Source organism: Gracilinanus agilis, chromosome X (assembly GCF_016433145.1).
Source record: "Gracilinanus agilis isolate LMUSP501 chromosome X, AgileGrace, whole genome shotgun sequence".
Taxonomy (NCBI): domain Eukaryota; kingdom Metazoa; phylum Chordata; class Mammalia; order Didelphimorphia; family Didelphidae; genus Gracilinanus; species Gracilinanus agilis.
In genome coordinates this window covers 81717935-81733892 of record NC_058136.1, presented here as the reverse complement: position 1 = coordinate 81733892, position 15958 = coordinate 81717935, and the positions used below count along the sequence as shown (strand labels likewise).

At 39.2% G+C, this 15958-nt stretch overlaps 1 pseudogene; it reads left to right on the top strand.

Moving 5' to 3' along the window:
- Positions 1–2364: 2364 nt before the first annotated feature.
- LOC123253825 lies at positions 2365–4284 on the top strand (annotated as a pseudogene).
- The last annotated feature ends 11674 nt before the right edge of the window (positions 4285–15958 follow it).

The following is a 15958-nucleotide window of genomic DNA, read 5'->3' as shown; positions in this document are numbered from 1 at the left end:
CTAATTGCTCGATTCTAGCCTTTAGGGACTGGTTATCGGCTATAATCTTTTGGTATTCCTTTTCAATCTTGTCATTTCTGGTGTTCGATTTGCTTATCAGTTCATTTGATTTCTGAGCCTCACTTTCCAATTGCAAGATTCTACCTTTTAAACTGTTATTTTCTTGCCAGATCTCTTCCATTTTCCTCAAAATCTCAGTTTTGAACTCTTCCATAGCTTGTGAGGAGTTTTCCTTATTTGAGGAGGGTCCGGATGCTTGTTTGTTCTCCTCCTCTGTTTGCTCAGTTGTCTGGATTTTCTCTGTGTAAAAGCTGTCGAGTGTTAAAGACTTCTTCTTCTTGTTATTATTCTTTGTCTTCTGAACTTCCTGATGCTGAGTAGCCATCATTAGCCCAGCAGCTCCTCAGCTTTATCCTCGTGCTCAGTGTCTGTTCGCGATCTATTGGCTCCTGAGGTCTGAGTTCTGGTTTTTTCCAAGGTCAAGCCCCCTGGTGGGCCCTCTTGCTTGATCCTCTGCTGAAGGTTTCTTTACAAGTCTCAGGGCGCTGCTTCCACAGTCGTATACCCGTCCGCACTGGTTCCCCACTTAGGCTTTAGTTCCTGGCTGTGTCTGCCTCCACCCACGCCTCTGCTCAGCCTGTGCTCTGCGCCCAGCGTCCTGCTCCCGGACGCTCAGATTTAGCGTGCTTTTTTTGACTTAATGGGGTCCTAAGTCTAGCTGCTCTCAGGAACAGGTCCCGGAGCTGCTGATGACTCGATGGGTGCCCCAAACTTGCCCTATTTCTTTTTAGCTGTGTTCGGATCTATAGATGAGTGTGGAGGGGGTGGGGGTGAGGCGGTTGCTCAGCCCGCGATTGAGTGAGAGCCCTTTATAGCCTGGAAATGTCTCGATTCCATGTACCTTCCACCCTGTGCCCTGTTGTGGGGTTCCTCCGTTTGTCTGGACTTGTTTTTATGTCCCCTTGAGGAGTTTTGTGTGTTTCGGTCAGGAGAGGTTAAGAGCTGCTTCTTACTTCCATCTTAACCCGGAAGCCTGTCCATGGTTTTTTGCTCCTGAGGTCTGAGTTCTGGTTTTTTCCAAGGTCAAGCCCACTGGTGTACCCCTTTGCTTGATCCTCTGCTGGAGGATCTCAGGGAGCTGCTTCCACAGTCGTATACCCTTCTGCACTGGTTCCCTACTCAGGGTTTCAGAGCTTTAGCTCATGGCTATGTCTGCCTCCACCTGTGCCTCTAACAGCTTCTGCACTCTGCTCCTGTGCCTGTGCTCTGCACCCTGCTCCCACGCTCAGAGTTCCTGTGCATTCTTTCGCTTTTTGGGGTCCTAAATCTTGCTGCTCTCAGGAACAGGCCCCAGAGCTACCAATGACTCGATGGGTGTCCCAAACTTGCTCTATTTCTTTTTAGCTGGCTTCGGCACTATAGGTGTTGTGTGGAGGGGGTTGGGGGTTGTTTGCTCAGCCCGCGATTTAGTGAGAGCTGTTTCACCACTTTATAGCTTGGAAATGCCCTAATTTCACGTACCTTCCATGCTGTGCCCTGTTGTGGGGTTCCTCTGTTCATCTGGACTTGTTTTTATGTCCCCTTGAGGAGTTTTGTGAGTTTCTGTCAGGAGAGGTTAAGAGCTGCTTCTTACTCTGCCGCCATCTTAACCCAGAACCTCAAAAAAAAAACCTCTTCTACTGGTTCTATTAGATTTTTCTCATTATTTGGGAGTTACAATAAAATCATAAACAGAATTAATCTAGCAGCCACAAACTACATTATCTTAAAAGGATTCAGTGCAATAGGAAAATCAACGGAATAAGCAAGATTAATTTACAAAACTAATTAGCAAAATATAGTCTCTTTAAAACAGAAATAAAACTCATTCAGTTTCAAGGTTTAAAAGTTCACCCCTGGTTCAATTTAATGTTCTTTTGATTGAGTTCTGCTGAGTTTAAAGGTTATTCTTTTTAAAGTTCAAAGTTAAAGTTCAAAGGTATGGGGGTGAATAGGCCATGTGGCTTGATTGTAATCACTAGTTCGAGGTTCAGAAGCTAGGTCCACGTGGGTGCCGATCATGGGCTCAGGGCTAGAGAAAAGCTCAGGTCAGTTTTGTAGAAAATATCCATGTGGAGAGCTTGTGGGAGGTGCCTAAATTAGGTCTTTAGAGAAACACAGGGAGGGCTAGAATGCAGGCCATTACGGGGGGGGGGGTGCAATACCAAATCTTTAGCAGCAGCCAAAGAATTACGAAGTTCTTGGCAAATCAGGACTGGGTGACAGTGAAAGCAGCAGCTGGGGGTCATTGCTGTTGGGGCTCAGGGTTGTAGTGGAAGGTCAGCACTAGCACCAGCAAAGCAGGATTGAAGAAGAGGCACTGGGATGCTTGCAGGCTTGCAGCAGGGCAGGAATGAAAATCAGGTCAGGAGTCAGGAGATCAGCGGCAGAGACACACTGGCTGGGCTCCAGCATTTTAGTTTTAAAGCCAAAAGCCAGAATCAGCTGGTCTGACCTTCCAAGGTGGTTTTGGCTAGACTGGCTGGCTGAGTCCCGCCTGAGGCAAAAACATGCTGTTGCTTTTAGCAAAAACATGATGAGGAAAGCTACTTTCCTTTTTTTTTTTTAAACCCTTGTACTTCGATGTATTGTCTCATAGGTGGAAGATTGGTAAGGGTGGGCAATGGGGGTCAAGTGACTTGCCCAGGGTCACACAGCTGGGAAGTGGCTGAGGCCAGATTTGAACCTTGGACCTCCTGTCTCTAGGCCTGACTCTCAATCCACTGAGCTACCCAGCTGCCCCTTCCACCACTTTCCTTTTTTTAAAAAATTGCCCAAAAAAGCTGAGCAAGAAGGCCAAAAAACAGGCATGGCTCTCTTTAGGCTATCTGGAAAATTGAGAGTTTGAAATTCGACCTTCTGGTTTGCCAAACTGTTATGTTTAAAAATGAGGAGGGCCAAGATTAGAAGGAAGAATAGTATTTTAATAAAACCATGCTGATAGAGATAAACTGACCACGAGTCTGTACGAAAAACCTATTCCAACCTCACCCTCAGCCATTTACCTTTCCTCTCTCCGAGAGCTCAGATAGCTAAAGAGAGAAGTTCCAAGTCACTACCCCCTACTTAAAACAGTCCCTCACCTTCAATACGTAATCCAAAACAGGAAACCCATGAAACCTTTTGGACCACGGGAAATGTAGTTTTAAGGACCCCCACAGGTCCACAGAAGTTTGTCAAACACTATATTGAGGTTTAATCCTTCCAAATAGATCCCCAGGTGATTTTTAACTAATACAAGAGGAATATTGTGGAACCAGTAGATGAGAGAATGTTTGTACTACCCAAAATAACAGTGAAAATGAGATTACTTTGTATATAAGAAATACCTAAAATTATAATGTTCCACAGACTCCTGTAAAATTAAGCTACTTTCTTTAGTGATGAAAAAAATATATTATTGAGTACAAGTAAAGACAGGTTCTGCAAACTTTTCAAGAACCTTTCCTGTTCTAGGATCAAGGATAGATCTGGACAGGCTTCAAACCATGAAGGAATCTATAGGAAGAAAATTATCACCAGGTGCTCAACAACACATGAATATGGTTTGATTTCAAAAACAAAAAATGCCTTCCTTTTGGAGAACAACTTCATTGTATCTTGGGAAAGAAAGGCCCAGTTGTACAAGTCAACGACTTCAGGAGTATTAGATAAGTCATCCACTCCATCTTTTTCTTGTAAGTTTTGATTGACATCTAGAGCTGTCACAGAAGATATAAAAGCTTATATGGATAAAAACACAGAACTTTCTGCCTGAGGAAATATAGGAAATATTCAATATTGTGAAGAGAATAAAACTATGCAACAAAACAAGATCCTTCCTGAAAATGTTCTTAAATTTTTAATATCCTCTTAGTTGCAAAAGAAAGCAAATGATAACCCAAATACACCTAGTTCTTAACTGCTTCCTTTTCTTCAAAACCTGTGTAGTCAAGGAATCCATCTCTAAGTAGGAGACAAGAATAAGCCTCAGTGAAACAATGCAAAGCCAAATGAAAGCATTGTAAGCATTGGAGTGGAACAGCAGCCTTTTTGTTCCTACTTGGAAAATATAATTTCTAAAAATATGGATCTGATGGAGAAGAAACTTATGGACTACTTTGACCAGCATATGTACAAATTAAAAGAGCATATAATCAAGTTGTTCTATTAATGGACTCGCTGCAAAATTCCAATTCCACATCTACTTGGGTGATGCAAGAATGTTATGATTCTTGAAAGAGACTCTGAAATGTTGAGAGATAACTACTTAATACTGTTATGAGCAATAGATGTCTGCTAGACACATGCACACATAACCCAAACTTCCAAAAGGTTTGGAGGGAAATTTTCAGTCTGATAGCCTTCCAATGGTTATTTTCTGGTTAATGTAGAACAACCTCAGTGTTAGATATTTTATTGCACTTATTACTGTAATTCTCAGTATTGTACACTAAAAGTTAACCTATTAGTATCATAAAATATTTTTTAATTGCAATATTTTTCACTCTTATAAAACCTTACTTCTGTGGCATTATTACTTAAAAAGATGCTGTTTTAAAGGAGCCACTTTTAGAATTCTAATTCAGCTCAAAAAATTCACTGTGATCTCATATACCCTTTAAAGAGATAAAATTTGTTTCTAATTATATGAATGATGATCTTAATTATTTTGTTATTTTTAAAGTTATGAAAAAGTATTTTAATAAAGAGCAAAAGGGAACACATATAGAAACTGGAAAAAATAAGAAGGACTCAGGAAATAAGAAAACCAAAATCTTGATCTGAATCCATCATGCCCCAAGCACAATTTCTCTCCTGAAGTCACCCCATCTAGAGCAGGAGATTCTAAATGATTAGTACCTGCCACAAGCCCAAGCCCGCAGGCCCCAATACTTTAAGGACTGAGTTAAAATTCCTCTACATCACAGTCCTTGGAAGGTGACTGGTGAAAGAGGAGATGTTTGCATAATTTAATATTCTGTATGTGTGGACATAGGGATGGAGGCATTTCCATTCTCTCATTACCTTGAAGGTGACCAATCTACTTTTCCCTCTCTGGTGCCCAATTATTCTCATAGTGAGTCATTTCCTGACAAAAAGTTGGGGGAGGGAGGCTCCCCTAAAGTCTTTGACAAATAGGAAGTAGAAGGGTAACAAGGCCCTTTATTTATATGAATTCCAAGAGCTGGTCCAGGATTTCTTGCCAAAACCACCTCAAAGCCTTGTATGAGGTGCTCCCATTGGGAACAGGTCCAGGGATGTCCCTCATGCTAACATCTATCAATGTGGATCTTTGGATGACTCAGTTTACTCTTATGTTAGAGACATCCCAGCTTCAATTACCCCTATTTTAATTAATATTAACACCTTTTTTAAGGCTTCTCTATTGGATGAAAATTTTCATTAAGTGAAGCCAAGTTTCTTAATTAGACCTTTGCCTTTGATTTGTTACAGTTGATGCTTCTTTATAAACTAGTTATTGGCAGCAAAGTGGTTTACCAAATTGTTTTTGATACCCAATTATCCAGAAGATATAAGGACTCTCAATTCCCTTGACTCTTGGGAGAAAGCAGCTAGTGTGTTTTCTCCCTGGGTGGAGCTGACACTAAAAGCTGTCTGTTCTCTCAAGAGAGTTGGTACTTAGCACAGAGCTTTCCTCATGGGATAAGGTTCCCAGGTTCCTAGAGCCTTTAAGTGTTTTAACCATTGGCTCTATGTAATGATTAAATATTTGAAGTATGTCCCTATTCCTGATCAAAGGTTTTATTGATTACTTGGTAATTCTGTGTTATTTCCAAGTTAACAAACACATCACATCCTAACCTAGGTTTTCATATTCATTTCAAAAACTTCCTTCAAAGCACCTATCAGCCATTTTTCACATGTTTATTTCTCCAAAGTTTTGTTCTTGCTAATGAAGTATATAAATACTTTACCCTTAAAACTGGTCCATTGTAGGCTAAAATCTATGCAGTGGTGTCTCAACTTCTGTTTCATCATTTTGGTTTTACTTCTCCTTCATATTAACCTGCATCATTTCTTCTTCAAGTGGATTATTAATACATATATGTAGAGATAGAAACACAGATGTGGATAGTGATAGATCCACTTGGGGATATATTCCTTCGGGTTGTCTTTAAAGGATTTAGTCTAGAGTGTTATCTATGGATTCTATTTTTTAAACCCTCAACTTCTGTGTATTGGTTCCTTAGTGGAAGAATGGTAAGGGTGGGCATTGGGGGTCAAGTGACTTGCCCAGTGTCACAAGCTAGGAAGTGTCTGAGGCCAGATTTGAACCTAGGACCTCCCATCTCTAGGCCTGATTCTAAATCCACTGACCTACCCAGCTTCCGCCTCTATGGATTCTTTAATGTCTATTTTGCCTTCTTGTTGGAGAACTTTAGGGTAGTTTTCTTGGATAATTTCTTGTAGTATGATTCCTAGGTTCCTTTTGATTTTGGGGTTCTTCAGTACACCAAATTGTTTTCAAGTTCCTATATTTTTTCAAAATGAGATTTCATGTTTCCTTCTATAATGTCACTCTTTTGACTTTGCTTCATTAATTTGTGCTGTCTTGTGAGATCATTGACTTCCACTTGCACAATTTTTGTCTTTAAATACTGGTTTTCTGTTATCCTTTGATTTTCCTTTCTAGTTTTGTCTATTCTGTTTTCATGGTTTCCAGCTATTTAATTTTGGTCTCCAATTTGTTTATCATTTCATTTGATTTTTGTGGCATCTTTCCATAATTTGGAGTTTCTGTCTCTTAACCTTTGGACACCTTTCTCCAAATGAGAGTTTCTGTCTTTTAAAATTGCTAATTTCTTTTTCAGTTATTTCCCACTTTTCTTGCCAAATATCTTTCACTTTCTCATGATTTCAGATTAGAAGTCTTCAAGAGCTTCTGGCCAATTTCTTTTTTTAGGGGAAGGTATGTATGGATGTCATTGCTGGTTTGCCTTCCTCTGCTTTTGCCTCTTTGTTCTGAATTTTTTCTTAGGAAAAATTATCCAGCATCAGTGCCTTTTTCTTGTTCTTTCTGTTTGAATGTTGGGGATTCCTTGCCATGACTATGCTGGATTTTCCTCCCCAGCCAGAAGTCTGAGTGTGGAGGGCAGGCTTTTTGTGTATAGGTCTATGGAGCATTTTTGCCTGAGGCTAATTTTCCAAGACTCTGTGTGGCCACCACTATCAGCTGTATTTCTGAGCCAAAGATTTGCATTCTCTAGCCTTCTGGGGTCTCATGTCTAGTCCCTCTCTGTGGTATGTCCCTGGTGTTCTTTGTCACCTGCCAAGAACAGAGATATTGACCCAAGGTCCCTCTATTTCTAGCGAGCTGATTCTGGCTCTCCACCATGGGCAGGTTGGTTGAGGGTTAATTAGCTTGTATTTTGGTAGAAGCTATTTCACCCCTTATGGCATGGAAGTGCCCAAATCCCATGTACCTTCTATGCTGCTCCCTGTTGTGGAGTCCCTTCTTTTTACCTGGATTTGTTTTTTTGTGTGTGTGTTTTTGAGGTATCTCATATCAGTGTGTGGTGAAGAATGTAAAGATTTATGCTTCTTCTCTGGAGCCTTCTTAACCCAGAAGTCCCCCTTGGAGCTCCTGGGCTTCTTTTTCCAATTGCTAGAGTCTGTTTTAAACTGTCATTTTCTCTTTGCACAATTTCCCACTTTTCTTGCCATATTTCTCCTACCTTTTTAACTTGGTTCTCAGATTCCAGCATGATTTCTTGGAGGGCTTGTGACAAATTTCCATTTTTTTCTGGAAAGTTTTGATGTGTTTGCCTGTTTGACATTTTTTAGTGGATCCTCTGTAGCCTTGATTTTTTTCTCCATAAGCACTATACAGGTGCTTTCAACTCCTTTCTCTTGTTTTATTGGTGTTTGTAGATTGTATTTCTTGGATGTTGGTGGCCATTGCTTTGTTGACTTTTCCTTCCCTTCCTAGTCAGAAGTCTGAAAGTGGAGGGCAGGCTCTCTGAGTATTTATCTATGGAGCAGTTTTGCCTTGAGTCTATTTTTCAAGTGTCTCTGTTGTCTGCTGTGTACCTCCCCTTCACTGCTTTATCTCTGTGCCCAATGTCTGCATTCCTTAGCGTGCTAGAGTCCCAAGTCTCGCTGCTCTTAAAAGTAAGTCCATAGAGTCCTCCGCCAGGCTTTGAGAACTATGAGAAGGTAAAATGGGAATTATTAAGATTGGACTGGATATTTAAGGTTTGGTTGCCAGAAATCGATTAACTTGATTTTGAAATAAAAGAGACCCAAGTCAGAATGACTATAATGGTGGTTTATTTACACTTAAGAAGGTTGAACTAGGGAAATTGAGAGAAGGAAACTCTAGCCCAGACCAGAGGCGTGAACCAGGTAGGGATTCAGAGGCCCCAGCAGAGGGGTACAGAGGTTAATTAAAGAAAGCTTCTACCCACAAGGCCTCCTCTAAGAAGAGAGGCCTCCTTGAGACTAGAGCCTCCAGAAACACCAAGTTAAGAGAAAGAGTCAGCCTAACTTACCCACGTGACAATTCAAAGGGAAGCAATCTGAGGTCTCACCAGAGCTCTTTCAACACCAAGTATAAAGGGTCAAAAACTTCCCATAGGAAGTTAGCATCATATTTAAAAGATAGCATCTTTCATCACTTCCTGTGTCCACCTCCAGTGTCACATGGACAAATGGCAGCCTCAGTACTCTTTTGGACTGAGCAGGGGGCAGTCCCTTGTTTTTTATTGGTCACTCACTATCACATGTTGTTCACAGACCTCCCCCTCCCCACTTAATTCTAAATTGGGTGGGGTGACATTATACATTGTGGCTAAAATCTAAAGAATGAGGGTGAGCTAATTCCATTTTCACAGAACCTAGAGACCGACCAGTAGAAGTATGAGTGAGAAGGGTAGGCAAGTCTTTCTATTGAATTCCAGAGAGATTTTTGCCCTGAGACCATTTTTGAGTCTCCACAGTGCTGCCTATTGTGTGCAGTCTTCCCTTGTCTATGCTCCCAGGCTCTGTGTTCCTCAGCCTCCTCGTGTCCCAAGTCTCCCTGCTCTTAGGGGTAAGTGTGTGGTGTCCTCAACCAATCCACTCGCAACAATAATAGCAATAGCAACAACAACAGGAGCAGGAGCAGCTGTGTGTCCCTGGGCAAGTCACTTTACCCCCATTGCCCACCCTTTTAACTCTTCCAAATATGAGCCAATACACAGAAGTTAAGGGTTTTAAAAAAAGTTATGGTACTGGCTAAGAGACAGAAGGGAGGATCAGAGGAATAAACTTGGCGTAAGTGACATCAGCAAGACAGTATATGATAAATCCAAAGAGCCAAACTTTTGGGACAAAAATCAACTATTTGACAAAAACTGTTGGGAAAATTGGAAAACAATATGGGAGAGATCAACATCTCACTTCCTACACCAAGATAAATTCAGAACGGATGAATGACTTGAATATAAAGGAGGAAACTATAAGAAAATTAGGTCAACATAGAAGAGTATACCTCTCAGATCTATGGGAAAGGGAAGATTTTAAAACCAAGCAAGACTTTTAAAAAATTACAAAATGTAAAATAAATAATTATGATTATATTAAATTAAAAGGGTTTTGTACAAACAAAAACAATGCAACCAAAATCAGAAAGGAAACAACAAACTAGGGAAAATCTTTATAACAAAACACTCTGACAGAGGTCTAATTACTCAAATATAAAAGGAACTAAATCAATTGCATAAAAAATCAAGCCATTCCCCAATTGATAAATGAAAAGGCAATTTTCAGATAAAGAAATCAAAAGTATCAATAAGTACATGAAAAAGTGCTTCATATCTCTAATAATTAGAGAAATGCAAATCAAAACAACTCTGAGATATCACCTCACACCTAGCAGATTGGATAAAATGATAGCAGGGGAGAGTAATGAACATTGGCGGGGATGTGGCAAAATTGCGACATTAATGCATTGCTGGTGGAGTTTTGAACTGATTCAACCATTCTGGATGGCAATTTGGAACTATGCCCAAAGAGCCATAAAAGACTGCCAGCCCTTTGATTCAGCCATAGCATTGCTGTCTTGGTACCCCAAAGAGGTCATAGATAAATAAACTTGCATGAAAACATTCATAGCTGAGCTTTTTGTGGTGGCAAAAAACTGGAAAATGAAGGGATGCCCTTTAATTGGGGAATGGCTAAATAAATTGTGGTATATATTGGTGATGGAATACTATTGAGCTGAAAGGAAGAATAAACTGGAGGAATTCCATGTGAACTGGAAAGACCTCAAGGAATTGATGCAGAGTGAAAGGTGTAGAGGCAGAAGAACATAGTATACAGAGACTGATACACTGTGGTAAAATAGAATGTAATGGACTACTGTACTAACAGCAATGCACTGACCCAGGACAATTCTGAGGGATTGATGGAAAAGAACACTACCGACATTGAGAGGAAGAACTGCAGGAGTTGAAACACAGAAGAAAAACAACTGCTTAAACACATGGGTTGAGGCAGATATGATTAGGGATGTAGACTTGAAACTACAACACCAATGCAATTAGCAACAATTTGGAAATAGGCTTAATCAGTGTACACATGTTAAAAACAGTGGAAATGCACATTGGCTATAGGGGGGAGGTTGGTGGGTGAAGGAGAAAGTAAAAGTATGAACCATGTAACCATGCTAACTTTTCTAAAGATAAATATTATTCAATGTTAAAAAACAATAAAGAAAAAAAAGAAATGACCTTCACCTGTTGTGCATGGATTCCCAAAATCCTCCCCTGCTCTGCTGTTTCTCATTTTTTCTTTCTTTTCCTCATAATTTCTTTCTCTTCTCCTGTCTCCATCATTTTGCCTATTGGTTTCTTTCATAACCCTCAATATCTTTCTCCCTCATTTTCTCCTCCTTTCTCTGTCATTATCTCTCCATCTCTCAGTCTTTGTCCCTCTGTCTTCCTCTGCCTTAATTTCTCTGTCTCTGTTCCTTTGACTTAATATCTTTTTCATTTCCTATATCTCTCTATCTCTGTCTCTCCCTGCCTCTCTATTTCTTAATCTTTCTCTTTTTATCTCTCTACACATGTTTGTCTCCTAATCTCTCTCTTAGTCTCTTTTTATGTATCTGCCTTTCAATGACTCTTTGTTTGTCTTTCTTTCTCTGACTCTTATCTCTCACTTTTGTTCTCTTTATATGTCTCTGCCTCTTTCTCATTTTACCTTTCTTTAACTCATCATTCCTTTCTCTCTCTCCCTCTGTCTCTATCACTTTCTCTGTTTCTGTTCCTCTCTTAACCTTTCTCCCCTTTCCTCCCTTGTTCTTCTCCTTTCTCTGTCACTACCTCTCCATCTCTCAGCCTCTTTGACTCTCTACCTCCCTATGCCTTATTCTCTGTCTCTTTCTTTGGACTTTCTCTCTATCTTTTCATTTCCTATGTCTTTCTATCTGTCTCTGTTTTTTAATCTTTCTCTTTCTATGTATCACTATGTTTCTTTAATTCTGGATTTCCATATCTCTAATGTCTCCCTCCTTCTCTATCTCTTTTTCTCTCTCTCTCACTCTGTCTCTCTCTCTCCATCAATTTCTTGTGTTTGCTTTATCTCTCACTCTCTCACTTGGAGCTGGCCTGATGTTACATTGACTCTCTTGCTATGGCTGTAAAGATAGGATCAAACCCTATTCCTGACCCTCCAATCCAGCATTTCAACAACAGACACATAATTTCTTCTTTTACAGGGCCAGATCCTAATGAATGAGTTCTGGCCACTTCTCTCATCTTTGTCTTTGATGGTTTGGTGGGGGTAAAAAGGCCTTGGTTGACAAATACAATTTACAGCGAATGAAGTATATCAAATAGAGTTGAAGCAGGCGAATTTTCATTGAAGGCTACCTCAGGTCTTTTCTCTTCCTCAGTTTCCTCTCTACTTTGGTGAAGGCCTCTCTGTTGGGCTAAATAGGGAAGATGATTGCTGAATTCTGGCTTTAACTCTATACATACAATCACTTAAAGCCCTTGTAGCATGAGTAAACAACAAAAAAAGAAAAAAGAAATTACAATTGACAGATTCTATCCAGGAAATCAACAAACAGCAAATGGATCAGAGGAAGACCAAGGAACACCAAGCAAAACCACAAAAACTCCAGTGAAGTGGACATAGGCTTTGGAAGAAATCAAATACAATTCACTCAAGAATTCAAAAAACAATTGAGAAGCTGAAGTCAATTCGAAAAAGAAAATGCATGAACTTCAACAAGGAAATAGTGTGGGGATCTGTCAAGTACATGATGGATGACATAGCCATGCAGGAATTCTTAAATGTGCACAACAGGCTATAGGACAGTAATCCCACTCATATTCCCATGTGTGACTCTCTATTATTACAATTATTGTCATCAATATTCCCACTAAGCCCAAGGGAAGTACAAAAGAAAATTATAGACTCTTGTGTCATTTGAAATTGTCATAAGCCCTGGAAAACTACAACTCCCCGGACTCTCTCTGCTACAACTTCCCCTGACAACTCCTACATCCTTTGTAGAAGATGTCAGGAAAAGTATAAAAGGCAAAGTTTGGCACCTTTTTTGTCTCTCTCTCTCTACCCTGGAGGGTGACTGAAGCAGCCCTCTCCACCCTGGAAGCTCTTCTCTCTATCCTGACCTATTGCTAACTCTCTTAACCCTGGAGGCTCTCTCCACCCTGGGCTTTCCATAGCTCTATACTGTGGAGGGTTTTCTCTGGAGCCCGTAGGCTCTCAGACCCTGATCTCTCTCTCTTAGTACATTTTTCTCATTCTTCCTACCTCCTAGTTTTCCCTGGACCTTCCTTTTCCTAACCTAAATAAAACCTAGCTATTCAAAACACTAAAGTTGCTCTCCAATCATTTATTTGAGTCCTGAAGGTCTCTGGTCAATTTCCCCTGCTGGTGGCTGGGGACTGCAACCTTCTTTTCCCTTCCTCTACTTTCCTCTCTCCTTTCTCCCATTACTCCAATCCTCCTACCTTCCTCCCTTCACTTCCAAAACACACTATTATTAGAACACTTACAAGCCCCCTACAAGCTCCTAGGAAAAGCCCCAACTTTATATGTAATAATACAAAAATCCCCCTAGAGTCTCCCTGTATCAACCAGGAAATAGTGAGTTTGTGTTAAAGATTTAAAACCCCTAACTTAGATACACAAGTTCCTGCCAAAACATGCCAGAACAATCTCCAAATCCCCACTCCCTGATCAGTAATTAAAAATGGATGAGAAATTACCCTCAAAGGCCAGTACATCCCATTCCACTGTCTGGATGGCTTTCTCCACACTATAGCTAAAGACACAAATAAATACACCTTAAAAATATTGGAAGTTACTGGGGAATGAAAAAGTTGTTAGTAAAAAGGCTGGTGTATGAATTATTTAATATCTCCAAGAAAAGATGTATGTTGATTATGGAATATCCATACCAACCCTGTATGTAACCTTAAGAAAGAAAAGGTATAAATAAAATAAATCAGTGGGTGGCAGCAGGACAGCCTCTGTGGAAACCATCTGAATCTCTGACTGAGCTCATTCAACCCCTCCAACACTGCCAAGCCAAGAACCCTGTCTGGCTAAAGCAGGATTTTCACAAAATAGCGTCTTGAAGTCAAAATTGACCAGCTTGAAAAGGAGGTAAAAAGGAGTGAAAGAAAAACTACAAAGAAAATCAGACCAGAAAGAGAAGGATGACCAAAAAACCAGGAATAAAATTCAGTCTTTTAAAATTAGAATTCAAAACCTATAAGCAAATGACTTCACAAGGCAGCAAGAATCTATAAAACAAAGTCAAAAGAATTAAAAAACTGAGGAGAATAGGAAACATCTCAGTGACAAAATCTCATATCTGGAAAAGAGATTCAGGAGAGACAATTTGAGAATTATTGGACTACCAGAAGATTATGACAAAACGAGAATCCAGGACAGCATCCTAAAGGTTATTATCTAAGAAATCTGCCCTTTCTCCAACAAAAGGTGAAAGTGAAGATTGAAAGAATGCACAGATCATCTCCAACATTTAATCCCCAACTGTCAATACCCAGGAATGTTATGGCTAAATTCAAGATGTACCAGACCAAGGAAAAACTATTACAAGATGCTAAGAAGAAGTCATGCAAATACTATGGAGCCAGTTAAAATAACACAGAATCTGGCTGTATCTACACTGAAAGACCAGAACGTATGGAATATGATATTCTGCAAAGCAAGAGAACTAGGCATACAACCAAGAATCAACTACTCAGCAAAACTGACCATATTCTTGCAGAGGAATGTAAGGTAATTTCATCAAACAGAAGACTTCCAAGCATTTATAAATAAAAGATGGGACTTAAATTGAAAATTTGATGTACAATCACGGAAATCAAGAGAATCACCAAAATGTAATTAAAAGAGGGAAGAAAACCAAAAAATCAAAACTTTCTTTAAAAAACCAAATAAGTTCAAATGATTTGTATTCCTATAAGAAAAGATGATATTTGTAACTCTTAAGAATTGTCATCATCATCAGGACAGGTAGAAAAAGTAAACTTAGAGGGAAGAGTGACAAATATTCTATCTATTCCATGTGTTCTATTATCTGTTCTGTGAGTTTAATCTTCTCCATCTCTGAGTTCTACCTCTTCTATAGTTTCTTCAATTTTGTACATCTGTCTTTAGAATCTATATTTCTATCTAATCTCTCTGTTCTAACCATTTTAACTATTTGTTCCATGTGTTCTATATTTTCCAGCTATTTTCTATAACTGTTCATTTACCTTCTGTATCTTTGTTCTATGTAATTAATGGGTTCTTTCAACTCTATGTGCTATCTATTCCATATGTTCTATGAGCTCTTTTCCATCTCTGTTCAATCACCTAGTATCTATCTGAACTCTGAGCTCTCTTTCTCTTCCAACTATTGTATCTGTTCTATGTGTACTATCTATCCATCTTCATATTCTTTCTGGTGCATCTAGTGTATATGTTCTGTGAGATCTCTCCCTTCCAACTCTGTGTTCTATCTCTTCTATGTATTCTTCCTATTCTATACATCTTTAGTATCTATATTTCTATCTGATCTCTCTGCTCTAACCATTCTACACATTCCATCTATTCTATGTGCTCTCTCTGTTCCATATGCTCTACATCATCCTTCTACTCTCTTAACCTGTTTATTTATATTTTGTATCTATGTTCTTTTGAGATTTATGTCTTCTTTCTATTCTGCGTGTTATCTATTACATCTGTTCTGTGAGCTTTCTTCCATCTGTGTTCTATCATCTATCTTGAGTATCTATATGTTCTATGAGCTCTACTTTTTCATCTATTCTATCTGTTCTATTTCTTCTATTTGTTCTGTGTTCTACCTCTCTTTCCTTTTTAATGTGCTCTATCTCTTAATTTTATTCTAACTTATTCTAGCTATTCATTTCTCTTATATATGGATGTTCTATCTGATCTCTACTATTTATTCTAACTTCTTTTCATATATCTTTTTACCTGTGTATTCTGATCTGTGTTCTAGTCTATGTATTCAAATCTATACATCTATGCATTCTATCTGTTCTCTGAGCTCTCTCTTCCATCCATTCAATGTCTTCTAAGTGTAGTATCTAGCCATCTTTATATTCTGTCTGTTCCATCTAGTCTATCACTCTCTTCTATCTCTGTGTTCTATCTCTTCTATGGATTATTCCTATTCTTTACATCTATCTATAGTATCTATGTGTCTTACCATTCTACATGTTCTATTCTATGGTATTTGCTCTCTCTCTTTCATTTGCTCTACATCTTCCATCTATTCTATATAACTGTTCATTTATTGTTTGTATCTGTGTTTTGATTCATGGGTTCTTTCTATTCTGTGTGTTATATTCTATTCTGTGAGCTCTCTTCCATTTGTGTTCTATCATCTATCTTTACTATATATATATATGTATATATATAC